Raw genomic sequence first — 26,835 nt, forward strand, 5'->3', positions numbered from 1 at the left:
TCAGCGTTTTCTGTTTGGATTGGCTGTCCATTTTTATCATGGGGTTCCAGGGCCATGCCGCAGGGAGGAGAAGAATCACCAGTAAATTACACCAAAGAATGCTGGAAGGGTCAAAGGATTACCCTCCCCTGTTTGCTTTTATGGGACATATGAAGTATTCATATCATGCAATAAAATTATTGAGACAAAAATGACGAAAGATAAGCAGACAGAAAGCATGAATCTGTTGTCAGGATAGCAACTGATCAGCATGGAAGAAAAGGATATATTACAGTGTTATCATCAATAAAAAATAGATTATGACAATGGTGTTTGTGTATCTTTAGTTTCAGCACTGAAACCAAATCCTTCTGAACATTGTTAAGACCTGCAGCCAAGAACAGGATATCCAAGCAAAACTGAGGCTATTCAGGCTCAAGAAAACATTAGATCCAAAGCTCCCATTTCTTGGGTGAGTTTCTAACCACTCATTATTATATATTATTTATTACTATATACTATTATAAGTTATATGATATAGGTTATTATATGGTAAAGATGGATTCCCTTTACCATTCAGCCTCCTCCAGCAAAGTTTTGCAATCTAGGCTGTTAATCTACAAAAGGCATGGTCTGAACACAGCTACAGCATCAGCTACCTCTGGGGGCTTTAACACACATGCGTCTCCCCTGAGAACCACAGCAGAGCTTAGGTCAGGAACAGGCAGTTCCAGGCACCTGAAGAAGGTGAACTCCAGGACCTGGCGAAATTTCACTCAGGGAACTGCTAGTATTCACACACCTAAAGAGTTATGTGGAGATTTTGAGGTTCAAAAACAAATGTCCCTTTTATATCCCAATAAAGATGCCTCTGGCATTTTCTGGCTTAAGGCTGCTAAATATGAAGTGCTAGATGCAACTTCTGTGATCTAGTACATCATTATTAGAGCTAGTTGTTTCTCATGGTAAAATTGTTGGCTGGCAGCAGAGTGCCAAACGGGAATCTCATTAGGTTTCAAACACTAAATTACAAATCTTCATCAGAGGAAGTGGCATCTGGTTCAGGAGACCAAGAAAGATAACGTACCAAATTCATACATGTTCATCTAGTATGTTGCAATGTTGAGAAAAATGCATGCAATTAAATCAACATCTGAATTGATCTGACAGACAACTAACTGGAGGGAAGAATTTAAAATATACAGTCAAGTTTCCTACATATTGCTTGGTTTGATTTGTGTTTCCTTCTCATTTCTCTTTCATTGGTGTAAATCAAGGCACTACTCAAGAAAGTCCAAGAATTTCAAACCTATGTGTAAGACCTGTATGGGGGTCTCTGCTGGAAGCAATGGTAGATTACCAACTCAATTTTTGCAACTAGAACTAGGAGCTTGTGAAATGTGCCTAAAGATCCCTTCTTTGACACAGATGCATTTCAGTCAGCATCTCTTCTGCCTGCCCATCTGTCCTAATCATATTCCAGAGGGACCACTAAAAATCATCAGTTCTTTGTGCACGCTCCGCCCCTTCCACCTGCACTGCTAAAAGGGATGATGGTTGCAACAGTCACAGGATGATTCTGTGATCCGAGCACAAGCCCGTCAGACACCAGAGGCTGAGTATACTTAGGAGCTTTTTGTCATTATTAACTCTCTTGTTTCTCATTCACTCATTTTGCAGTTTGTACACAATAAAGTATTTTGCTACAAACATTTTCTAATAGTACATTTTGGTGAAGGAAAGCAGCTTTGTGAGATGAAGTGTCCCAGATGAATGCTACTCAGTTTGGTCCTCCCTGGCAGCAGAGATGAAAGGAATGAAAGATCATTTATTTACTGATGTATTCCAGCTCATGGATATGAGGAATTATTAAAATCATCTTAACTTAGTGATAGTGTTCAGACATCTGGTTTTACTCCACAGAGCACTGGGTAACACTTCAAAATGTTCACGTGGCTCAAAGGAAAACTCAATATAAAATAAGTATTGTAAAAATATTTCCTCAGTTACTAGGAACATCTTCAGCACCCAGCTCTACACATCCTCCTTAGATAACCAAAGTCATTTGCATCAGAGGGAATATTTCAATGTCTAGACTGCAGAATTTGTTTCTAATGAATCTGGGGCTTTGTGGGTTGTAACATGGTGTCTTACATTTCACCTTGCTGTACAGGCACTCCCAGTGGACCAGGGCCTAACCTTACATTACAGGCAATAACTTTATAATGAAGGTATTAGTTCAATAACAGCCCAGAAAAGAAGCTGAATCAAGCTCATAATCCCTTTCTGTCCTATGAAAAATAAGGGAGGATGAGGTACAGTGTCAGCCCTCCATGATCCAGGAAGAGGGTAACTGAGAAAGAGCTCATCTATCTGCATAATCTGAAAATAGCCCCTCCGCCCCACCATGACTAAAGTCCACCCTGGGGAAGAACAAGAGGGGAAAGACAGTGCCAATCTCTTCCAGTGCCAGCCAAACCCAGAACTGAGACCGGTTTGAAAGACTGGACTGTAGCAGGGGAATGAAGCAAGAACATGCAGCCTCATTAGGCTGAACAGCTCCACGTGCTTCCCACACAGGACACCGTGCATATTTTTATCAGAAAAATTCTTCATATTTTACTCATTTTGCTGTGCAAATACCTCCACTGAGTACAGTTAGGCCAGCTATAACTACAGCTGCAGCTCCTTGGACTCTGTGGTCACCTCTGTTCACTGGTACAGACAAGACACATAAGAGATGTGGTACTGGAGCTGAATTTGGAGGTGTCAGAACTAGCTTAGCTCCTGTAAGGGTGGGCACTAAAATCCTTCAGCTGGCTCCCCAGCTGTTCAGCCTTTGCAGAAGTTAGAAGTCTACTCTAATTTCAGCCAACTTAACATCATTCAAGGATCAGACCCAAAGGAATTCAGCTCCAGCGTTCCTAAACACACTTCAGTGATATCTCTCCCTCATGCTCACAACAGAAAGGCAACAAGGTACAACTCAGCTCTACCACCTCCAGTTTTGTTGTGAGATGTATTCCCTATACATCAATGAGCATACATAAAGAAAAACACCAGAAAGATTTCCCCAGCCAATTCAAATTCACTTTATTCTTACACAACAGAGCAGGTAGGACTGCAGAATATCAAGACCGCAAAATTAAAAGGAACAGATACACATTGATTAAACTCCATCTTCAGCTTATGGCCAAGAAAACTATTATGAAAACATTAAAAATGAAAGATGTTCTGTCCTCATCCATATTTCCTTAGATGGTGACAGAACACTGAACAGTGCCAGCATACCGAACAGCCCTTCACCTCTTTTTTCTCTGCAATTCCAGAGTGATCTCATCTCAAATGGTGAATTCAGTTCTGGGCCAAAAGGATATAGACAAACTTGATGGAATTCAGACAATAGCAGCAAAGACAATTAAAGTATTGACTTGGTGGGAAACGATTAACAAGTCCCTTCATAGTAGTTTCAAACAATGACAAAGAGGAGACTTAAAATGGGAAGGAATGACCACCTACGCAAGTTGGAGGGACGTATACTAACACTCGAGACAGTGAGGAATTGATTAGGTTATTGACAATAGGCTGAAAAGAAATAAAGAGGAGGAAATGATGCTGAATATCTGAAGAAATTACCTAAAGTGAAATCCAATACAGACTGATTCCCAGAGAATCAAAGGAACACTTGTCATATAAAAAAATAAGGCAGGATGAAGTACAATAAAATACACTGAAAGTGAGGATGCTGCCAGGAATGAGTTGTCTGAAGACCCTGATGGGGAAGCAAAGAGCCCTGTCTCCCTTTCTTCTCAGAGTCTCTCTTTATACATTGCAGTGGTTGATCCACACTGGAGACAATTAGAGTGAAAGGCTTTTTCTTTGAGGGGGGAGCCACTCCATCCTTGTCCCTGTGCAGCAGCTGCTGGCAGTGCTTACTCCAGCTTCTCAGTGTGAAGACTGGCTGTCACACACTGCCTTCTAATTTTTCTGTCTGCCAGAAACTTAATAAAAATGTAAATTAAAAAACATTCATGAATTTCCTACTTAAAAGGTTCATAACTCTCCTATGTTTTATGTCATTCTACCAGTCTTTAACTCATCTGCACTCAGTTCTACCAAGTGAAATGGGAGAGAACATATAGTCTGCCATCACAGATAATAATCCAACACATTGGGGTTATGGATACAGTACTATCCAGAAAATATTAGAAAGAGAGGAGGCATACTATTAAAATTCTCTAGTCTCTCTCTCAAGCATCTGTCTGTTTAGCATGCAAAGTAAAAATCATTAAACTACCAAAAGTAGCATAAAAGAAAAAAAACTACTGACATTTCAGAAGTTCGTCATTCACTAAAATCTGAAAGATATTTTTGCTTGCAGTAGCAACAGTTGGGTTGGCACAGGATTATTCTTCCACTTTTTCTTATAGAATTCACGTTAATGACTCAAATGGGATTTTTTTTCCTTATATTGTTTCCTGGAAGTAATGCCATGCACGTTTAGAGAAAGCTTTTAAGACTATAGTTTATGTGCCTCCAGTCTTGGAATAACTGAAGTTATACAATATTACTTACTGTTTAGCTTGAGTTTCAGCTGAAAAAAAAAAAAGTATTTCTAATGCAGAAGGGGAAAGCATTAATACACTTGCATGTTCTAAATGATCCACTTTGAATTTTAAAGTGTATTTTGAGACTAAATATAACCTTTTAAAGTATTTTGTTCTGCATAAGGTTTATTAATTTGGAGCGGGGGCGGGGGAGAGAAACAGTTTCGGACATAAGCAAGGAAGAAAGAAAGTGTATTTGGTTCATTTCAGGTAAGCCCTAAGTGTTTGCCCATATTTTGAGTTGGATCCCTGCTCTTGAGTGGGTGTTTTAGGTTGATTCACTAACTTCAGCTGTCTCCTGTCTCAGTTTCTCCGCTATACTGTGAAGGTAATAACATATAGTGTATATAAAGTGCCATTTACAGAATAATTCCTCCTTGTCAAAGACTTTAATAGTGAAGCTTTCTATTAGTGCTGCTGCTCTGTGTCATTACTTTTCTCTGTCTACCAGATGTGTACATCACTACATACCCCAACAGGGGAATGATTCTTTCGCCAAATTCTGCACAATGCAGCAGAAGACACTCAGTTCTCATTCACCTCTTGGCTATTCTGTCAAAATAAATCTGATTGTAGAAATGCAACTAGAACAGAATTAAACCCAACAAAAAGGCAGAGAAGTCTGCCACCAACTAACTGAAAGCAGCTACATAGGAAATGAGCCAGATATCCTCAACTCCCTCCACAGATTTAAACCCAGCTCCCCTGCAGGGCAAACCAGGAAGCATTAAAGCAGCATTTAAAAAAAAAAAATTTAGAACAGGCCCCCCTTTTTTTTTCCTGTAATAGTTGGGGCACTTAAGCAGGATGCTGCAGCCTTTAGTGCTGTTCACCATTGGTTCTCCCTGTTGGCTCACAGTGCTGTTACCTGGAGCTACCGGAGAGAAGAGAACCTCTGAATGGTACTCTAGGAAGGGGAAGAGGAAAGAAAGGAGAAAGCCAGGCAGGGTCTTCATGGGACTTCTTGCCCAAGGGTGTGTCCTAAACCCACAAGAAAGTGTCATATCCTTCCTGTCTTCTTGGGTGAGGTTCCTTTGAGTTAAACTTAACCTCTGCTTTGCCTCACACCTGGGTAAGCCACCCCATCTCAACTGAGTATGATAGGAGCTAAGGGGATCTAGCCTCCTACTGCTGCTGCTGAAGTTAGATACCTCAGGGGAGGGTCTCAAATATGCTCACTAGAGTTATAAATTCTTGAGCTATGCACCCAAGCTCAGAATCCCCCTGTAATGCACAGGATCCAAACCTGGAATTCAGGTAGAGAGGAATGAGTAAAACAAGTGAAGAATACTTGCTTCCACAACAGACAATAGCCAGTAGGTGAAAGTGAGACTTTAGGGTTTTACTAGGGAGACAGAAAGATTGCCTCCCTACCAAGAGCAAGGAAAACATTGCCTAGGGTTTGTGGTATACACTTGCCTCTGTGTTGTCAAGCTGCCCAGGGCTGTGTACCTTATGAACCATTCCTTTCTCAGGGCTCTGCTGAAAACTATCATCTAGTCAATAAATTCTTATCAATGTCTGTTTAAAGCTTTTTCTTGTGACAGGAGATTTTTGTGGTAATCAAGAAAAAAAGCAATTCACTTGATTAAAGATTGGTAAATATAAGTGACAGAAATGGTTTCCTATGAACATTGTGATGTATTCCCAATCAATAACACCATGACAGAATTGCAGCTTAAGGGAAGGAAGTTATTAGTTAGATTGTGCTACTGTTGTCTCTTCTTTTCAGTTCATTTGGTGCTGTCTTTCATTTACTTGTGCAACCTTAAAATAAAGATTAAGATCTTAGTCTCAAATGTTAGGGCTAACAGCCAGTGACATAACAGTATTAAAATGTTAGACCAGGTTTCACTTTAATACTTTCCTTCAGTAGCAGCTACTAGCGGATGTTAAAAATCCTTAATGATTTGGCTGAACTTTTAGTAATTTCTAAATGTTTCTCATGTGTAACTGCAAAGAGCACCTAGGCCTTTTACCACCAGCATAATATGGGGATTGGATAGATCTGATTATTGGTAATTGGGATTTTTAGCCCTTCACCTCGGGACCAGTGTTTCAAACTCAGACCAGGTTAGTATTGAATAAAAGTCATTTCCATCAGCTGGCTGTTCAGTGACCTCTATGAAATATTACAAGTTGGTAGTGGACAGGTGTCTATATAATTAAAATACACTTTGCAAGCACAGTTGGCACCCTGGAATTTTCTTATTACGAATCCATAATCTGCTCCCCCAGCTCATAAATGGAAAGTATTCAAGAGCACTGAGATGTCATTTAAAAACAAGGAGGATACAGTGTTCTTTGTTAATTCCACAAACAAAGTACCTCTGTTTCTAGAGCAGTTTTGAATCCCTGGACAAATGCTTTTGTGCACTGCAAAGATTATTATTCAGGCTAATAAAACTCCTGAATTATAAGTAAAAGATCAACTTTAAAAACTGATAAAACCCTAGAGCCCTGTAGGTTATATGGCAAAATCTCACAGCCAGCTCTATGTATGGTGTTCACTGTAAAGAGAATATATTTCCACACAGTATCAAAGCCGAATCACACAGGATGTCCCATATATCTATGAATCTGCATTAATTGAGTCAATATTCCCAGACATCCACACAGAACTCAAGTATTTTTGGCAGCCAAAAATACAAAAAGGGTTTTGATAGGAGAAGGTATGCCCAATCTCAACATGAGGTGGTTTCTCTGACTAGGAATCAAGGCAAGTTTTATGTTTGAGTAGGATTTGGGGGATGGGCAGGGGGAACAGCACAATATTTTATGGCTTTTGAATAACCAAGCCCACAATTCAAGCCTCAAGCCTTTAATCTGTTTCTCTTCTTTAACCCATTCAGAGGTTTTGTCAGAGAACGTGTGAGAAAATGCTCTCCATTGACTTTGCTTAGTTCAGAATTAGTATAAGAAAGCAAGGCAGAGCACTTCAGGCTGAGGCCCTACGACAGATGGAGCTTCGTAGAACTGTGGGACGTTCAGACACTATCATGGAAATCTTTGTGGACTTGCCAATGACTCACATCTGTGTCAATGAAAGATGTAAGGAAAATGTTATATGGAATCCAAACAACAGGGAAGGACATTTAAGTACAAGTAAATACCCAGTAGGGAAGGATATTTAAGTACAAGTAAATACCCAGTAGTGAAAATACATGTGCAAGATGTTTCACCTCTCTGAAAAGAAGCATTGTTTGGTCTGACCTAGTTCAAGATGCTAAAAGATTTAAGAACATAAACCAACAGTTGCTAAGCTTAGCACTGTTGTGCTGTAGGAGAAGGACTATGGATCCACCAGAGAAAAGACCCCTCATCTCAATGTGGGAACACAACAGAGAAAAGATTAGTTAACTCAAGAATCGAGTAACCTTAATTTTGTGAAAAGGTGAAAAAAGAAAAGAACCACACAAAAAATCACAAGCGAATCCAAAGTTTTCTAATGGTCCTACTAGGTCCTCCTGGGAAAGCCCTACAAGAAATTTTCTCCTACTAGGAATTTTCTTCTTAAACTGGTTTCCTCAACCACTAATTTCCTCTGCAAGTGGCAACTGAAATATAGGGACAAAACTACTGCTAAACAAATCTCAGCATTTACCCCTCCAGTCTCCAATTTATAGGCATTAAAATTAGTCTGCTTTTTACATACATTTCAGATGGAATGATTAAAAGCAAGAGGAAAAACAGGAATGTGTGGAATCAAAGCCAGTATTCACGCACCCATTTTTAACATGTTTCTGTCACGTTGTCCAGAAGAACATCTATAACCTGCTCAAACTGAACCACAAACCCAAAAAGTTAAAAACTGAAGACAGCCACCGTTAACAAATTGCAGATGCATAAGACTCATCCAGAAAGACCTCACAAATCAGCAATGAGGGGAAGAGAGAGCAAATCATGCAGAAACTATTTAATCAATGAGTAAAGACAATTAAAACATCTGTTAATCTTTTGTGTAGGTTATAATTAGATGCTGCGGAGGAGTAGCCTTTAAGGGGCAGGCAGGGAATCCTTTAACATCTGCTAGAAGGGCAAACACTGTGCAATAAATGACTTTAAATGCAATCAGCAAAACGAGAGCTGTGCAGAGTTCACAAAAGGCCTGTATAAAAGATTGAGGATAACAAAATATTTTGCCAAAGGTCAACTCCTGCAGCACTAGAGCCTGAATAATGACTGCTAGTTTAGAGGCCGCATCAAAAACAAACGTGATTGTACCTCTGAAAAACATTTCTTTTCTCATTTGTGTCATTATAGCAAAAGCACATGCTGCTGCTGTATATCACGTCAGCTTAATGACTTATTAGGGCTGTATCTATCAACCTTGAACAGTTTAGAATAAACAGGTAGGTATGATGTATTTTAAAGACCAGAATTCAGTCTAATTAGACTGACACAGAACTGTGTTGTACTGTAAAAGTGATGTGTTTCTGATTTTAAATAATTAATCATTCAGTAGCTTCTAAAAAGTCCAATTATTTACTCATTTTGCCCTTGAAAACAACCATATGCTTTAAGCTGTAACTCACTGAAAATGTGAGACCAAGAGGGAGTTATTTTATCCAGTTTAACATGGCCCTCTACTGGCAAAATAACCCCCCAAAATCTTATCACTATGAACCATTTTGTCAGATCATTTCACAGCAGCGGAAGAGATCCTACATTTTACAGCAAAGTTACACCAAATCTTAGAAGACAGCAGTGTAGATTGGAGCTTTAGGACTTTGCATAAATTAAGCCATCACTTAATCTCTCTAGAGCTCCTGCACCAAGAGCACTACTTCCTTTTACCCAGCAGATGCAGCTCTGAGCATCACCAGAGCACTGAAGAAAAGAGCCAAGTGCTCATATCTAGTGGAGTAAGTAATTTTAGAAGCAAATGCAATCCTCTCACTCATGTCAAGCTATATTCCTCAAGGAGTGCCACTGATTCCCAACAGGATCAATGCACACATGTGATTTCAGTTTGCACAATTAGGTAATACTTAGTATAAGTGAAGCAAGCACGATATAGTCCAGCTGCAAAAAGAATACTATTCACAATACAAATGCTAACTACCACCAAAAAGCAACTTCACTGCAAAAGAATTCCTGCTTCCTTCTTTTCTCCACCATTACTGAAAATCCACAGTGGTGATTCAACACAGCTTCAATCAAAGCAAAGCAGACAATGAAATTTGCCTCTGTTGTTGCATGCAGTAATTAACTCTTCCTATTTGTATTATGTCTGAGCAACAAAGAAACAAAAGGATATGGTAAACTGTTGAATTTAACAATTTAGATAATGACAAATTATAATAATCAATTAGCGCTGTCAAAGAAAACAATTTGTGACATGCATTTGATTCTGCACAGGCCTATTGTGCGTGCACACTATCCAAGGCTAGTTTGGCTCTGGAAAACAAATAGTGTTGTCCTGTGGAAAGCTTGCATCAAACATGCAGTTGTTCTTGCTGTGTCAGTACTAATAGACCATTTTTCAGCAACATAATTTTTATCCACTGCTTTATAAGCCAACCTGCTTTTCAGGGTCTGCAACATTCATAGCTCATTGACAATGTTACTGTCAGTTTCCAGAAGCCACTGCTGCTGTACAAACCACGTTTATGTGATTCACCTGAATGCCAGTCAATGGAATCATAAAAGATTCCAAGTATTTTTCACATAATAGCTATCTAACTTTTCATCCCCAAAACATCATGACTAATTTATGTAACCATCAGGGAATACCCAATGTAATTCAGGTTTCTGCATGCTACGTGAACGGTATCATTAGACAGTATAAAACAGAGTATTACAAGTGTTAATGGTTCATGTTCTATTTACATTGTACATTTATCCTGTTTTAGTAATAAAACTGCATATTAGATGCTATAATTTCTGAAGGTGTTCTGGCAGCTTTGGCATGGATTTTTCTTAAGCGTAACTCCAATCCTGCCAGGAGCTGAACACATGCAGAACCGCCCAGGAGCAGCGGAGCATCACGCCGCATTTGGCCCTGGCTGTGCTGTGCTAAGCTCCTCACCCAACTGTGCTTCCCTTTGGCACCTTTGTTCTGTGGCTTTTATCCCAACCTCAGTCCCACTTGTCAGATGATGACAGGCTGGAGTCTGCACTTATTCCATTTCTTTTCAGATGGCGAGAAAGCCCAAAGAATTGACATTCTGTTAGCAATTGTCCCCTTTAATGCCATCCCAGAATGTTATCAGATTATATGCAGTATCCGTGGGCAGATTCCTCAGACCCAGGGAAAATTCAACCAGGGGATCTCTCTGCTGAAAAGTGAGCTCACTCTGTATCCTAATTTGCTACATTGGAATATAAGAAAGAAAATGTAAATGTGAGAAGGGAAATGTAAGAGAGGAAAATGAAAAATCAAATGCCCCTGGGCTCTGCAGGTTTTGAGAGTCTGCTCCTGCTCTTAAGGTAATTAGCTGAAGATTTGCTCTTGACTGAAGTGGAAGTGGAATTGTACGCTACCACTTCACATTTACTGGTGCAGGATTTCTGCTCGTTTAAATCTAACCCTCTAAACACTTATACACAACTCATGCACAAGAACAATAGCAGAGAAGTCCATGAAGTTTTCCTAAAAAGCAGTAAAATTCACATTTGTAAGATTAGGACTTACACTTAAAATTAATTTAAGTGAGAAGGATAAGTGGGACCTGAGCATTTTTTTAATCTCACTTTGTTCTAATTGTTTTGAAGATTTTGTAGGCATCTGCCAACATGATACCTGAATACTTTGCAAGTGTAAATACCCTTATCAGTTCACAGCAGTAGATCATCATTATTGGCCACAAGGTGACAAGAGGGAAGGAAAGACTGGCCCACAGTGTGGTAGGGATCAAACCACCTAACCTTAAACCTATTCCTTCTCCCCAGGGAAAGGCTCCATCATGATTGTCTGTTCTTCACTCTTGCATTCAGTAGAAGCTTCCAAGCTACAAAAAGGTCTTTTAAAGAACATGTAAACTTTTTGTTTATGCTATTTCTGAAGGAGGATGTACACCTAAAGACTAAAACTCTATGCTCTTATTTAAGCGCCTATTTAAAACCCCAAAAGACTTTGCCATTTACATGGCATCAATGCAGAGCTAAATTTAAGGCTTCTCCCCCCCCCCCCCCCCGGAGAATATGCTTCAATTCCAGAGACAGAACAACACCTCCTAAGTTGCACAATATCTTGACATGCCAAGCCACATTACAGCATCAAAAGAAGAGACAGACAGGTTTTGATCTGCTGCAGAAACAGGGTCACTTGAGAGGGGCGTCTGCAGTGGTAGCCACCCAAACCTTAATAGGAAGCCCCAAAAATATCTTGCTGTGTAGGACTAAGAGGCCCTGTAAACAAAGTCAGTAGCAAGAAAAGCAAAACAAAATCAATAGTGCCAATAATTCAGGAGGAATCCTCCAATTCTTATTTGATTGGTTTGTACTGACTTACTCTCATATACTTGCCAATCAGTTTTCTGATTTCATTCTTCAGAAATGCGCTTTGTCTCCACAAAGACAGATCATTAAATAGAGGTAAACAGTAATAAAAGAGTTCCTCATACACAGTACTGTGATCAGGTTACTCCCTGGAAAAGCCTCTACAACTGCAGTAATTTAGAACGGGCTTCTGGTGAAGGATTGAAATGAGAAGCAGGAGACCTGGGGCTTGTTACCAGCTTTTGAAGTGGGTAAACTAAGTTTTAATAAATCACATCTATGGGCCAGTTTCCCCCTTTGTAAAATGGGAATAATTCCATGACAATCACAGCTAGTTGTCCTGAAAATGAGTTAATCAGTGGTCAGAAACACAGTTCTGTCCCACAAACAGCAGGCAGTATAGAAACATTTTTTTTCACAGCAGTTACCAGTGTACTAGTGTTTCTGCTCTTATGTTTCAGGATTTGTTGTATTTCTAACATAAACACTCAAAACAAAACAAAAGTTACTGTTTCTCACATAATTGACAACTGATTTTATCCAAAAGGTGTCAGATTTCAAAGCACTGTATGATTCTTTCTTTTAAACTTATATACCTCCAGAACTTCAACAGGGTCTAAAACTAAAAACAACCAAGTTTTGCTTTAAATCAATGCCTGCATAAGGAGCAAAACAATTTTTAAAGAAAACTGTACTAAAAACTATATAAGGAAATTATATTAAAAATTCAAATTAATTTTGAGTATTCAAATAAATATCATGAAATGATAAAAGAACAATCTTAAGACAGACTAGTTTTTGTTCAGTTAATGACAGTACTCATGAGATTTTAAGAATCTTAGAGTTTCATCACTTAAATTAAGAGAGAGCCACTTCAGTGTAATCTCATGCAAACAAAAGCCAGAATCAAGTTTTCATTTGTCCTTTACTCTGTTGCTGCACCACACTCGGATGCATGGCTGTAATTACTCCTAACAACTACATACTTGCCGCTCTTTTAATTAAAGCAAAACTACAAATAGCAATGCTGACACACTCCTAGAAAAAATAAGCTTTACAGAGATGATAAAAACACCAAAACAGCAAAAGTCTTACTTGCAGCAGTTCAGTCAAAACATACCAGCCCTGGAGAACTCAGAACCGTAAGAAGTCTTTGCAGTCCAGAAATTCTCTTGAGTTTATCCAGTGTTTATTTACCAAGCTTTAAAAGTCTGTGGTTAGAAGAACAGAGTTAGCTTTCTACACCATCCACAGCACTACTGAAGTCCTCCAGTAACAGCAGACATGAAGTTTGCTGATAGTTGGGTTTGCTGCTGCTGTGTAGTTGCTCGGTACTTGTAAATACAAGCTCTGTGGACAAAGTCCCAAATGACATCACAGGCAGCTGCTTATTGTTGAGTCTTTATTAACCGACTGTCAAAAAAGAAAAGCAAAGAGGAAAGAAAAGCACAAGCTATCTTCCCTGCAGCACAATTTGCATCTTAGCAGGAGTTGCAGTGCTACACATATAAATACTTCTGTTTACCCAACTGATGTTTTCTTAGAATGAATAAACAGTGTTTGCAGGGAAAGCAGAAAAGTAAGAACAACTTAAACAGCTTCAACACGGAAAGAGCGCAGGGAGAAAAAGACAAACTAAGAATTCCAGCAGTGTCTTTTTCAGAATTTACCCCTGCATTCTCCTATTTCTTTTGTTTATTTAAAAGAACGTAACTTAGAGGTGCAAATCTGCATGGATTTTAAAGCACAGAGCAGAGGACTTTAGTAGGTTAAAATGAAAGTTTCGACTAGTTCCTAATCTTAAAAATTACGAAATTACAAACTATGATCTTTGCAAGATTTAAGACAGCTCAACTTCAGTTACAATGTGTTTTGAAGAAAACTCTCTCACTTTCCAAAAATGAAAATATAAGAAAGCAAGAAACAGCATCAAACATAGTTATTCACTAGGTGCTAAGGGCATAAATACTGACCTTTCCTTCTCACAGGTGGAGGTCCAAGACTAAGTAGCACTTTGGAGCTGAAATACACACTCAGTTCCCAGCAAGGCATGGGGTACTCACTCAAGAACTAGTTCAGCTGCTAATCTGAATATATCCTCTGTCATTGAGAGTTCCTGCTGAAAGAGAAGGGCTGGGACTTCTGTGCCTTGATTTCTCAGAAGTCAGTCCTTTCAAGTCAGAACTTCAAACGCTGGAAGGGCACCACCAAGACTTGTGACAGACTGAGCTCTGTTATCTGTGCACACTTCCACACAAAGAGCTTCAATATTGGGAAACACCTGGCCACTTGCATCCAAACACTCTAGACTACACATTCCACAAACAACAGAACAACCGAAACTTGAGCTCAGTGATGAGCTGAAGCCAAGTTTTTACTGTGTTTTTAATTGCTACACATAAGAGCATCAACCTAAATTCTGCCTGTATTTACAGAGAGCAAATCAGTCTTGGGTCAGATCCTCAGCTGATGTAAATCGAGCTAGATGCAATGACACACCTGAACAATAGCAGTCAGCACCAGTTGAAGATCTTGCTTTTGCCTGCAAGAGTGCTATTAAAAAAATGTGTGTGACCTTAATGACAGAGTGCCTGATTTTCTTGGTGCTTGCCCTGAGTGGCGGCAATACCCTGCTGACATAGTGCCACTCAGCTTGCTGGAACTGCTCACATAGGCAATCGCTACCTCTGCTGTTTGCTGCCTCTAAAACACAAGTTTGTGCTTTTGAAGGAGATCTGTTATAAATCCCCCTACATTTATTCCTGTGGCTAATCAGCCTGTAGCACACAAGAAACACCATACTGTGTAACTATGAGTTATGTTTACCACCCTGTCTCAAACATACGGGGTTGCGTTCCTCTTCCATTGCAGTCAGCTTGGTTTTATATCTTGCTCATTAAGAGCTTGCTAGTTTGATCCAGGAAGTCTTCAAAATACTTTGAAGATGAAGTGGGCTATGGGAGTAATAAGTACTAACATATAATATTCAATAACATGAATTTCAAAACATACAGCTTTAGTCCCAGCTTTGCAAGTGCCGTAGAGCAGCTGCTCTATTTAAGCAAACGTGAACAAGGCTGCGTGCTCGCATGTACAGCTCCATAAGGCTTCAGCTCATTCCAGCAGGAACAAGCCCGTCCATAAGATCAGCAGAAGAGTTAGATTTTGTTTAAAGCTGATGCTGATTTACAGTGTTCTTTCTCAGGCCAAGGATAAGATTCATTTTTTCACCTGCCATTAGAAGTATTTATAAAATTGCAAAACACAGGTTACACTCCAGCTCTCTTGATAACAGAACTGGCTTGTCCCGTGACACTAATGCAGACACACACGTGTAGAAGAAAGGAAGAGTGTATAGATTCATAAAATAAGGAAACCACTGATTTAATCGAAAAAGCCAAATGTTTAATGAAATAAAAAAGGACAAGCCTTAAGGAAAACCACAGCCTGTTCCTAGGAAGAATTTAAATTATTTAGCAAAATTTAGCACTTACTAAACTTTCTAGAGAATGTTAATGCATTTCCAGGCTAAGCACACCTAGGTGAGCAGGATCAGGACAGCAGACACACTGCTCACAATTCTCTGGTCAGGCAGCACTGCAGAGGCAGTGACTTCAATTGTCTGAAAGCAATTTTTTGGAGACTTCCATCTAAGTAAGCTCTATCTCAATCCTTTTCAGAACTGGTGGATCTTGTAAAAATAAATGTGCAAAGAAACAAGTATTGAGATTTGTGGGTTTAACCAGCAAGTTGTTCTTCCCAAGAGGAGAATTCCCATGCGGGTGGACAAACAGATTCTGCATTCTTCAAATTACAGCCCTTATTAAGGGAGTGGCCATTAGCTTACCCTGTCAGTGCATTTATCCATCTAATTTCTATTCTAAGTCATCATAAGATATAGCTACTGGCTGTGCAGATACAGCTTATTTTTGGCAGGAATGCTGTGGCTTTTGTTAGAACAAAATTCATGACAGAATTCAGTCCTTGACTAGCTACAGGTTGAGTGAAAAGATAAAGAAGTTGAAGTCATGAGCTGCAGTAGTTGCTCCTGGACTGATGCGCCGTAGGCTGAACGGAGTCATGCATCTGAGGAAATAATTCAGCTTCATACTGACCCATTTTTGATGGGCAAACAGGTAAGATGAGACACAATGAACTGATCTAAGTACACATGCATATTAGTAAAGCTTGTCAATTAACCTATCACAGTATAGCCAGGATCTGTTAAAGAACCCGTGTCTCATACTAACACAAAATCCATACTATCTTCAAGTTCACTGTCCACATTTGATTTTTCTTTGTTATTAAAATAGAAAGTTCTTCCTCACTGAAGAAGCCAAAACAAAGCTCTGATCTTCTCACAAAATGCTGTAAGTGGATGGGATCAAGTCACTTAAACTGCCCAACCTTTTCCGTGAAACACTGCAGGAGTCCCTGCAGTCACACATGCCCAGTGTGGATGTTTGCTTCATACCAGCACAAGAGCAGAAAATGGCTCAGACCCAGGTGCCTCCGGGTCCACTCTCTCATTACAGACCCATAAAGCTGTGGCATGAGGTGATCAGCCTCACAGCCCAGCAAGTTAAAAGGGAGGTGGTAAGAGCTACAAGTATTTCCCCAGAAGGATGTTTAACTGTGCCGCGAGTCCTGTTTGGTTCGGTAACAGCTTCAGATGGGGAGCCTGCAGGCCACGTAAAGCCTTGTTTTATCCTCTGATACTACTCCTGGGGCAAGGATGGACAAGCTGACAGACTGAAGAGCAGTTTAGTCTAGAAGGACTAAATTGCAGGACATTAAAATCTCAACAGATTGTAATATAATATAATACAATAATATAATATAATATAATATAATATAATATAATATAATCCTAAACTGTTATATTTTTATCCCACAATAAATACTCAGATCACTGGAGGGCAAATTTAAAAAACAGTAAAATAAATCACAGGCTGCAGAATTTGCCCTCCTTGGAGTTGCACATGGTTGGAAGTCTTGAGCTTGTTCCTAAAATATCACAGAAACTTCTCCCAAATTACATGAAGGTACTGAAGAGCAAAACACTCTTTGAAAATTACTATTATTCTCACTTTTACCAACACAGCTAAGTATATGTCACAAAACAAATACCTACAAGCATGTGGGATCATCACAAGTTAGCACAGTAAACACTTTTCTAAGCCTGGGGTAGCTGGCAGAGAGGATAAACAACGGAACCAAGTAAAAATATGTGGAGAGAATAAAAGGAAGCATGTGGGGGCGGTGCGTGAATCTCCTCAGACACTCACTGTCAAAAAAGGGCCTTCAGTTGAAGCGGTTTGATCAGGCTGGTAAGCTTTTGATCACGAAGATAGTTTGGTTTGTAACCTTACTAGGTGATTTTTCAAAGCTTTTTACCTCCCCTGCATGTCAAGAATAGGGAAAAGGTCTTTAGCAAAGGCTGGAACAAACAATAGCTCTCTCCTCTGTCACGTTTATGAATTTAAGCTTCAGAGAAGGCAGCAAATAACATATACCAACAATAACTGCCTTCTGATCGGCCATACCACTACATATGGGGTCATGGGATATTATCAATCTGGTGTTTCCTTTTCACTTGTGCTCGACGCCTGGCAGTGCCATGCTCCCCCCTCCAAGAGCTCCCAGACAGCTTTCTGTAATGTCCTGCGCACTCCCCGGTACCTGTCACTCCAGCAGCTAAAAAGATGATAGTCTACCTCCTGGTAGAGGGCATTTATATAGAAACATTTACTCTAACTCACATCCTACACTATGGGAAATCTTGTCCTTAAGTGTCAGGATGAAGCCTTGACACCCTATTCTGACACATAAGAAAAAGAATGGCTAAAATGAAATGTTTTATCTAACCTTTTCAGATGAGCTGAGAACTAAAATGAGCATATACAATTTTTCCAGCCATAGCAATGATTTGCAATCAATTTCTAAATCTTTTTCAGTTCCATAATTTTTGCTTCAGTAGAATTCTATGAAAAGCATTCATTGGAGAAAATTGATGGGATGTCTTTAAAGGACATTGGCTTTCACTATAAATTGCCTCATTGTAAAATACGATGTTAAGCAAATCATACAAAGTCTGTTTTGAGTGTTGCCACTTGAAACTGGAAGAGGTAGGCAGAAGCTGGATTTTTGACTTACAAGAGAACTCAGAAATGTTTTAAATGTGATTACTAAATATAAGTACATAGGACTGGCTCTCATTAATTCCATGGGTTAAGCTATTATTCCTTCTTTGCCTTTCCTGTTGTTTCTGGAATCAAGCAATTGATTCAGCCACCAGTGACCTTATCCAGAGTTAATTGAAATCAATGGCATTAGTGGATTCTGGAGCAGGCCCAAAACCAATGTGCGTTCAAGGGCTTTTGTATATCCTTAATCACACGGGTAAGCCTCTGCAAATTTAGATTCCAATGGATCCAATCATTAAATCAGTTATGCAGTGTTTAACTTCACATATGGACAGTAGTCCCCCACTGGTTATTGAAAGTGGTCTCTATTAAGAGGAGAAGGTTGTTTCCATAATCTTTTCCTGATGAAAACGTGTATTTCTGCAGCTGTCAGTGTTCCAGCAAGGTTGGCACCTAATGGGAAAGCTGACTAATTTGTGCTCTCCTCCTGCCTTTTCGGACATGTCGCTGTGTGTCAGAAAGCAGAGGTATCAGCTTGTGAAACACACATTCCTCTCATGCAAGCATCTGGCTTCTTGGCAGCCAAGTCGTGACAGGTTCTGCAGCAGCTGTGATGGCTCCATGCTCTTTCAGATGGTTAGTCTTGTTTTTTAGCCTAGCTGTTTGTTTTCTGCTGCACTCCTGGATGAAAGCCCATTTGCCCTTTTAATCAATGAACTGGCCATTGATTGGAGCAATCAGTTACATTTTTGTACATGTCAGAGCAGAGATTCTTGCCCAGAGACTGCCAGCTATACAGCCCTGCACTCTCGACTCAATGCTTAACCTCGTCCTGCTCTGTCCTGACACCTTTACACACCAAAGGAAGGGTCATCTTCCCAAAGTGAGAGCAAGCACTAGAATAGCTTTCTTCATCCCTCAGTCATAGAACTGCATAGCTCCTGCTTTGTTACAGGAGATGGTAATCAGATCAAACAGAGCAAATAAGGAATACAATTTATTTATTTCAGATGGCTTTATAAACTGTCCTCCCATGTGCACGCACCAGATGGAGATAAGAATCTGGCTGGAAGCTTTAGCCTTACTCTGTGCAGCACAGAGGTAACAGCACATCAACTTATTAAGAGAAAAAAATTCTTCATAGAAGATTACATAAATTGGAATTAAATTTTCTTTAAATTGCCTTTAAACATATTATGCAAATCCAAAATATAACAAGCAGATCCAAGCAGTTCCCTTGAACAAAGAAGCACACGGCACTCCTAACACCATATGTGATAACACAATATTAAAAAGGAATTCTCACAGGGATACCACAAAGATCAAAAGCTGCCCTCTACCTCAAAGCCATCTGTAAGCCCATCTCTACCTTTTCACTCCAAATGACAATCTGTGTCTCTCTGTGATAGACTTCCTTCCTCCTTTTTCCCTGTGTATTGCTGCTTGTGGAGGAAAAATAAGTAATGAACTGACTCAGGCCGGCTACGCTCTCCCTTGCCAGGCTTTTACTCTATGTTCTCCTTGTGCTTGCCTTATGAAGCTCTTTTTGTGGGGTTAAAGTACTGTTATTTCTACCTTCACCAGAATCGGGAAATGGCAGAAACAGGCCAATTCCTGCTCCTGCCACAGAGAGATCTTGGGGAGAGAAGAAACCTTCCCTGCTGTCTACCTTCATGTGCTTCACTGATCCATTGATGAGGACCTAGTAACAATCTGATCAGTCCTATCATCCACTCTATTTGCCAAAGCACACACACACACAGTTAATCAGTACCCACAAGTAGCTCTGGTCACTAGCCAAAACGACGCCTGTGAAAATAATACATCAGTGTCACCATGGGTCCCAACCACACCACGTCACGCATAGCCAAACAGAGTGACCAAAATTGGCACTCAGCACCATCCTTTCCCAAAGGCTGTAAGAAAACAACAATCCTAAAATTGTTTGAGATATATGTTTAGTATGTTTAAATGTTTAGTATCATTTAAAGTTCTCTTCGGGTCTTTCTATTCCATCTTCAAAGCAGGACAGGGCGGAACCACTACCAGCATATGACTTATTAAAGAAGAGTTGCAACAACATGCCTCATTTTAATACCTTTTAATTTCATATTGTGACATACAATATAGGTTGATAAAAGCATCCTGTTTTACTGACTGACTGTTATCAACAACAGTCTATCTATCTGAAATGCCTTGCCAGTATTCTGGTCTCATAACACCCCTAAGATCCACAGAAAGTTGATCCATGTCACAGGTAAAATGCTCAGGGACAAGCTGCTTGCCGAAAGCCCAAGTGGAGCCACCAACAAATTAAAGTCTAGGAATTACTGCTCCCAACACTGTCAACAGAGCCCTGGACAATACCATGAAGTCTTACCCAAAAGTACCTCAATGCAAGTCCTCAGGCCTCTCTCTGCTGTCCTCTTGAAAAATCCTGGGTTGTTGTAGAAAGCAGTAATAAACTGTACACACACTAGGATTTCAACAATATGCTATGATTACTTTAAATCTGTGAAATATAACAACTCATAACAGCTAGCTAGACACTTTCCAGGGAAGGAGACCAAAGTGTGTCTTTGCAAAAAGGATGATGAAACAGCCTGAAATTATTTTTGTGAGGAGAAAGGTTTCCTAGTTTTTCTGCAAGAAGAAAACCCTCCATTCTGTTTGTCTGGATAGAAATAGGCAGGTATATCAAACGAAAGCTGTTCTGGTTTATCACACTGCCTTCTCTACTACAGTACTGAAGATTTTATTGCATGCTATAAAGAGAGGAAAAACTCATCTTGTAATCATATAAACACAGTGAACAACACAGAATAAGTATCAATTACTTTTGCAAGTTTCAGTGATAGCCTCAACCCCTGAGGATAATTTCAAATGGTATGATAAAGACTTCAGTTAGATTAAAAGCATCAAAAGCAAACTGGCATTCAAAAACAAACAATTCCGTCTCTGCTATGTAAGTTACAATAAATTTTCTGAACTGGCAGATTTCCCTCCTAGCTGTTCAGCTGTTCCTTCCCCACAGGTAAAACAAGTCAATCTGTTTGAGAAGACAATTTGCCACCCAGCTTACTTAATGCCACACATTAAAATAAAATGACTGAATAATTTTGATGTCAAAGAGCTGTTTTAATGAGAATCCATGGTTAAAAGAAACAACCGCAATAGAGAAATGCAATCAGATGCTGCTGACTTCCATGTGAATTAGCTCTAAATAAAATAACTGTCCAACTTTTGGTCTCATATTTTACAGGGAACTTTTCTCAAATCCTTCAACAGGTCCCTGCATATATGTTATTCACTGTTTACTTTAATTCCACGATACAATTTTTGATCGGTGATGTTAGTATAAACACAAACGTGACTAACAGACAACACTAGGTCTGCGATAAATTTTTATTCATCTGGAATTAAACATGATAAAGTCCTGTGGCATGCTAGCAAGTCAATGTAGCTGCATTTTCCATTCCCTTTGTGCCAACATACTTGACTATGGGAAGTGCACAGAAGTGCAGAAGACTGGTGCTAGGCGATACTCACACAGTGCAGTGCAATGACTTGCAAAGTTGTTGAAGTAGCCTTGAATAAGCTACTTTGGTTCTGGGAAGCAACTTGGCCACAGTTAGCTCCCTGGCGTGGAGCAGAATGCAGGAAATACCCTCAGTAGAGCCCTACGCGAGTGTGGTTACAGTCCTACCCCAGCCCAGCAAGCAGGTTCAGAGCCAGCTCAGTTATCTCTGCGTGGCACTGCCGTATGACCACCAGAAGTGCCAAAAATGTCCATTTTTCCATTTTGCTTTCAGAAAGAGAAAGCAGGAGAATGCTTTATCTTCACAGTGTAACTCACAACCTGAAAAGGCTTTCCTAGTCATGGTGTGAACTCATTTGATTCATCCTAAAACACCATTCTTAGCTGAAAGAATAAAAGCAGCTCTGAGGTTGAGCACCAACTTTGAAATGGTCTGTGATAACATGAAGCAAGACTCACCCTTGGTTTTTGATCAAATGAAGGGCTAGGGCTCAGGCCAGTTAACTGTCTTATTATACCTGCTAAAGATCAAGAAATTAAGTGCATTCTGACCAGCACTGCTAGTGCCTGCTCTGTGTTCCCGTGATTTTAAATACAATCTTAGCAATTCAGATGAGCAACTACAACCTGCTTTCAAAGGTTGAGTGCCATACACTTTGCCTTCATACACTCACGGATATATGTATTAATGAAAGGGATTAGCTATCACCAGCCAGAACCACTTGCTTAGTATATTTGTTACATCCTGAAAATATGAACCTTTTAAAGTTTTAATCCAGATATTCTTGCTCTACTTTATGTTCTAAGTTGCTTTGCTGAACTACTTGGATCAAGTCTTGCATGTTGACCAAGAGGTCAGCCATCGCAGACACCTGGAACAGCTTCTCTGATGTCTCACCTGCCCTGTTGCTGCTTCCTTACCCCTCCAACATCACAGATACAGCAGTTCCCAGCATGTAGAAGTGTATCTTACTGTGTATGAGTTGGCATTATCAGTTAGTATTGTTTACATGATGCCACAGGTAAATGAACAATGTCTAAGAATTTTAAATAAGGCCCAATACATTCTGTACATCATCCACAATATCAACAGTTTATCTTCAGAGCTTTTCCAAACATCCCAGAAGCTTGGACATGAATAATTTCTCCAGTGCTCTAACTTTGGCACATGTCTTTAAACAGATGGAAATTATTGTTATCCAGCCTTAGGACATATCAAGATCTCTTTTTGTTTCTGTATGAGGCCCAACTAATACCTAGGACTTTCTGCCACTCAAAGGATTTCAAAATATCAGGATTTCAGCCAGAACTGTAATGCTGATGTGTGCTTTCATGATATAATCTAACTATAATTATCTAACCAATATCAACATAAGTAATGACAGTCGTTCTTATTCTACAGGAAACTTGGGTATTTTGCTATATTAAAAAAAAATCTACTATAAAAGACTTTTCTCTCTCCCATTGCAGGATCAGCATTACACCTTAGTGTGGTTTCAAATTAGAGTAATTTTATTGAGCTAGACAGTCTTTGGCTAGTCTCCATGAAAGTTTTGCTGCAAAATAAGATGGGACAGTGCAGTTGTCACTCTGTGCAATCTTACCACGCAGAGGGCATTAGAAATATCTGCACAGAGAATCGATGCGGAATAGCTATTTTGTAGTCATTTACTGCTAATTTTGCAGTAACTTCTCCATGTAGACAAGGCCCTAAAACTAGGTTTCTGGTTTTAAGGCTTATGCATTTCAGAAACTTTTACATAAAATGATACCAATGAAAAACAGTATTTATAAAACATCACAGATTAATAACTTAATTACAGCTTATTCACCTGGCAGGACCTCCAGGTTTACCACTCCCCCCTGAAAAAGTCAGTTTATGAATGCTTGAAAAGCCTACGGTAATTTTTGAACAACTTCTTGTTCGTGAGAAGTTTGCTCTGATTATTTACTATTTTAAGAACAAGTAATTCAGGGCAAATGATAAGATGACACTTCCTCCTAATTAACTTTACAGTTCACCTTTTTTTTCTCCACGTGCAGCACTATGAACCCCCTGAATTAAATCTCAGCAGCTTTGCTTGATCCAGTACGAATGTTCACTGTGTTTTCCAGCTGCTACCTAACAAACCTGAAAATTTCCACCAAACTCAGAATTCTGACCATCAGAACAGATTGAAAAAGATTGGATTAGTATACCTAGATGCATTACAAAACAGGTATTTACAACCAGGACTAAGCTGAACCAATGTTATTAAAATACAGTTTAACTGAGCACAAGCAAGCTTGGTATCTTCTTTCCTCTCCTCCCCTCCTCTCCTCAAAAAGATTCAATGACCAGATAGTTGGCAAGATAAACAGTAAATGCCACTGTAACTTAATGGGGACTATGTACATGCAAAGCACAAATGGTAAATATAACGACAGGAGTTGGCTTAAAATTACGTGTTATGATTTTTAAAAATATAGTTAAATACTACTGTCAGAAACTGTGCTAAAAATAGGTTATTGAGTTGCATTTTTTCTAAATGACAGATAGCTGTAGGAATGCAGCATTCACAAGGAACTGTTTGTACCAAGCACTGTACTTCCTCTCCACCCAGCAGAACTTTCAGAAGAACATCATATGAATTTTGCAAATATATCAAGGAGAGAATAGACACCAAAGGCTATAAAAACTAGAAGATCATAGACATGCAAGTATGTGCAGGTGCTATAAGCAAACTACATTTTCTTCCTGCCAAAAAGGCCTCTCTAATCGCCAAGTTAGTGAGAATGTCCTCATTGCTCCGATATTTTCCCTGCAGCCACAATAATTTTTTAAATACATATGCAGCCATTTGATTTTATCACCTAGAATGACAAACTTAGCAAGTGACAGTGTCCATCAAGTCCCTTGAATATTACATGCATTTTATACACATCTTGCAAATTAGTCTACATATTCAGCCTCTCTGTACAGTTATTAAAATACTATCACCAGTTTTCCAGAAAGAGAAGGAAGAATTTGGATTTTAGCTATTCCTATAGCCCTGACTCAGGCATAACTCTCCCTAAATTGAGTGCAGAGTCAAACCTTATGGGGAGGTTAAATGACTTCAGTTCCCTGCTCCAGTACATCAGACCTACAGAGCTGGTTTTGTTCGGAAATGTTCGGTGCCAGGAGCTGAAACCACAATTGCTCGTTATCCAAGCATCTGCTTATGCTGAGATGCCCCATGCTGCACAAGGCTGTGGGTGAGGCAGGGCAGTGTGCTGGAGCAGAGCTGTCTGACACCAGGCACTCATGACCCCCTGACAAAGGAGACCTGTCTCTCAAGCCACTCAAGCCAGCACAACTTTAATTTACTCAAAATAAGGATATGGTCATGCCTTATATACTTATAGGAATGCCCCTGCTTCCATGAGGAATAGCAGTGTTATCTGGTGCTATGAACTAGAAAAGCAGTTGCCCCAAACAATGCCAAAGCCGAGGATAAACAGCGCAGCTCCCACGCCGACCCTCCTGTGGCTGCCGCTGCTATTCGACAGCTCCTGGCCTGGCTGGGTAGCAGGTCGTGCCCGGCTTCTCCAGAAAATGCTAAGCCACCTCAAAATGATTAATGCCACGTCTTCCAACTATAAGGTATTCATTTTCTATGGATACCTGTGGAAAATAGTTGCCCTCAAGATGGCATATTCTGGAAATATTTTTGAGGAAAACAACACAGGTGTTGGGAGCAAAGCAGCAGCAGAGACACTTCTCAGAGACAGATGTTCACCTGGAATATCTTCCATCTGAGTATGCATGAGCACTCAAGCAGTCTAACCAGCCACCTCAGCTGCGTACTGACTTTACGACAATCTTTTCTTTCTGCCTGGGAATTACACAATGACCGAGTGTCTGCGCCTTACCACAACACTTACCCCTTGCTCTAGAATTTAAGCTTTAATTAAAAGTTTCTACACCTCATGCCTGGAGGGAAGATTTATCAAAACACGAGCAGAACATAAACCTTCAACCTATATAAAGCCTGAGACAACATCTCAGAAATTCTGTTATTCTTCTTAGCACAACGCTGAAATGAAATAACAGCATTTCCTAGAGGCAGCTTCACTGAGAACACCAGCTTTTTAATAAACATTAAAGTGCAGTTCTTGGGGTTTTTTTGCCACCTCTCCCAAAGCGGCCTAACAGATTTTGCCTTCAGCCCTTCTGGTTCCCCCTCAACAATCCCAAACGGAAACCTATACTTTCTTCCTATCTAAAATATATTTAAAAACAAGATATTAACAGACTACAATAAATCGAATTGAACAACAGTATCATGGATTTATTTAGTAGAGCTTTCCTAAAGGCATGTATTTACACATCTGCTTAGGTGAAATCTCCCTCCTTCCATAAAAACTTGAGCTGCAACCGAGAGTTTCAGAAAATGCTGCGAGATGTCAGGGCTGGGCAAGGTCCCTCCATGGGGGTACAGAGCTTTCTTCATCAGCGTCTGTGTCACAGCCATTCAGAAACTGCCTCTTGTCCATATATTTAACACCACGATTAAAAGCCTGATCCAAAGCCCATTGATGTCAATGGCAATCCGTTACGTTCCGCAGGATTTGGGTAAGTGTACCGTGTTGAAGCACTGCCAAAGGAGGAATGCTCCACAAAGAGCATTCCCGAACAAGACCCAAAACCACAGGGGCAAGTCACAGCCTGCTTGTGGCTGATCCCTATCATGCAGTCCTGTCTCAGACGGCAAATCTCCCAGCCTCCAGGGAACGGCAGACAAACATTTTAGTCATGGCACACTGCGGAGGGCATACAAAACCAGTTTTGTTTCAGGACAAAACCACAGAGACAATGAGGCACGGCAGCGGTTTCACAAATCCGCAGTCACTCATGTCACAGTTTCACCATTACGCTGGGCCTGGTGCTGCACGAGGAGCTGCCAGAAGACACGGTCCCTCTCCCCACACCAGGAATGCCCTCCTGCCTCCTCTCCTGTGCCCCGTCACACAGTCGAAGGGTGACTCAGCTCGGCCCCCAGATGGAAATCATCCCTGCTGCTCACGCACATGAAATCTATCTGTCCATAGAGATACACACACGCTTATGCTGAGTGGAATCACCCTGCAGCCACGCAAT

The 26,835-nt window shown here is 40.1% G+C and overlaps 1 protein-coding gene and 1 long non-coding RNA gene across 18 annotated transcripts in view; one reads left to right on the forward strand and one right to left on the reverse strand.

Annotated features, from left to right (window-relative positions):
* Window positions 1-26,314, reverse strand: part of NCKAP5 (NCK associated protein 5) — a 413,976-nt gene extending 387,662 nt beyond the window's left edge. For 4 of the 17 annotated variants that reach the window (XM_075511572.1, XM_075511576.1, XM_075511568.1 and 1 more), the window contains exon 1: window positions 13,150-13,426. The gene's annotated coding sequence lies outside the window, so the exon portion shown is untranslated. Of the gene's footprint in view, window positions 1-13,124; window positions 13,433-14,002; window positions 14,228-26,050 lie in introns of those variants that run through there. The other 13 variants (XR_012777070.1, XM_075511593.1, XM_075511592.1 and 10 more) reach the window with 9 other exon arrangements.
* Window positions 32-23,953, forward strand: LOC142414401 (uncharacterized). The gene is made up of 3 exons (XR_012777071.1): window positions 32-109; window positions 333-451; window positions 23,757-23,953. It is a non-coding gene; the product is annotated as an uncharacterized LOC142414401 (long non-coding RNA).
* Window positions 26,315-26,835: the final 521 nt, after the last annotated feature.

This window comes from Mycteria americana, chromosome 9 (assembly GCF_035582795.1).
Source record: "Mycteria americana isolate JAX WOST 10 ecotype Jacksonville Zoo and Gardens chromosome 9, USCA_MyAme_1.0, whole genome shotgun sequence".
NCBI lineage: Eukaryota > Metazoa > Chordata > Aves > Ciconiiformes > Ciconiidae > Mycteria > Mycteria americana.